General features: G+C 39.6%; 1 non-coding gene across 1 annotated transcript; it reads right to left on the reverse strand.

The window, feature by feature from the left end:
- On the reverse strand, nucleotides 1-106 carry LOC145606514 (small nucleolar RNA R71). The gene has a single exon (XR_014105374.1). It is a non-coding gene; the product is annotated as a small nucleolar RNA R71 (small nucleolar RNA).
- Nucleotides 107-1,858: the final 1,752 nt, after the last annotated feature.

A 1,858-nucleotide genomic window follows, 5' to 3' on the forward strand; every position in this document is an offset into this window, starting at 1 on the left:
AGGCAAGGGCTTTAATTCATGGATTCAAGCAAAAGCCAAATGAGAGTCTTTATGAGGCATGGGAGAGATTCAAGGAGTACCAAAGAGAATGTCCTCACCACGGAATTCCAACATATCAATTGATCCAAATCTTCTATGGTGGTTTGAGTCCTCAAGGCAAGGCATGCCTTGATGGAGGGGCCGGTGGTCCAATCATGAACAAAACCGAAGAAGAAGTTGTGGACATAATAGAGGATGTGGTGACTTACTATAGAGATTGGCAAGATGGGGAAAGAGATTCTTCAAGTAAGCAATCTTAGTTGTACTCGGTGGACCATCTTAATGCCATCAACAATCTTTCCTCTCAAATGACAAACTTGGGAAAGGAGATGACGGCGATCAAGGCCAATTTGGAGAGTGTTTCTTCCTCTTCCCAAGCTCCAAATCTTCCCTCCCAAATTAAGGGGAGAGGTACTTCTTCTAACTCTCAAACTCCTTCTACTTCACATAATATCCCTATAGGATGTTTGTTTTGTGATGTATGTGGATCATATGACCATGATTCTAGCAATTGCAACAATGAATGTGTTGATGAGTTTGACAACAATGAGTGTGAACATGTTAATTTTGTGTCAAACAACAATGTTCAAAGGTTTGATAATCAAAGAGGCCAATGGAATAGGAATTACCAAAACCAAGGCAATTTTGACAACTATAATCATGGTAGTGGTTATAGGAACCAAAGGAATCAAGGTTCTCGTGGTAACCATAACCAAGGTTATAGTGGCCAAAATCAAAGCTAAAGCCAAAATTATGGTAATCAAAACCAAGGTTATGTAAATCATAACCAAGGTAATGGTAATCATAATCATGGTGGTGGTAACCATAATCAAGGTTATGGTTCAAATCAAAATAGGGGTAATTGGAACAATCAAGGAAGGGGAAATTTTCAAAACAATGCTCAAAGAGGTCCCCCACCCGGTTTTGTTCCAAAGACTCAAGGTGAAAATTCCTATTCACAACCTTCTTCTCCTAGGACTACTTTGGAGGAATTGATTGATAATCAAACCAAGATCATTAACACCTATATGGCGGTTAGTGATAAGAAATTCAATGAGATGATGACCCACAATAAGATGCTTGAGACTCAAATTACCCAATTAGCAAGCACTATTAACGATTTTGCTAGTCCTTCATCTTTGCCTTCCCAAGGTGTTGAACCAAAGAAACCCGTGTACTCTATTGCCATAAGTGGTGGAAATGATTTTTATGAGGGAGTTTCTTGTTCAAAAGAGGAAAGAGATGAGAGTGGTGCTATGGAAAATGAAGTGGAGAGGGTTGAGTCCAAGGAAATTTATTATGAGGTTGAGGAAAAAGAAGAATATGTTGTTGAAAAGATGAGTGAGGTAGAGAGATTTCCCGATCTACCATATCCCCAAAAATATTTGAGATTCAAAATGGATGAGCAATTTGGGAAGTTCCTTGAAGTTCTTAAGGATGTTCATGATTCCACACCCTCTACCGAGCCAATTCCCGATATGCCTAAGTACTCCAAGTTCCTTAAGGAGATACTAGAGGAGAAGGAAGATTTTGATGAGGGTAGTTCGGTGCAAGGAGGGAAGTGTTTTAGTGCTCTTATCCATGGTGAGCTTCCGGAGAAATAGGAAGATCCGGGGAATTTTTCAATCCGTTGTCAAATCAAGAAAATGGTTTTTGAGAATGCTTTGTGTGATCTAGGGGCTAGTGTGAGTATTATGCCCTTTTCGGTTTTCAAAAGGCTTGATCTAGGTGAGCTTCAACCATCTAATATAACACTTCAATTGGCCGATCGCTCTATTAAGCTTCCTAAGGGAAGAATTGATGAGGTTCCTCTAAAGAT

This window comes from Chenopodium album, chromosome 22 (genome assembly GCF_948465745.1).
Source record: "Chenopodium album chromosome 22, dcCheAlbu1.1, whole genome shotgun sequence".
Taxonomy (NCBI): domain Eukaryota; kingdom Viridiplantae; phylum Streptophyta; class Magnoliopsida; order Caryophyllales; family Amaranthaceae; genus Chenopodium; species Chenopodium album.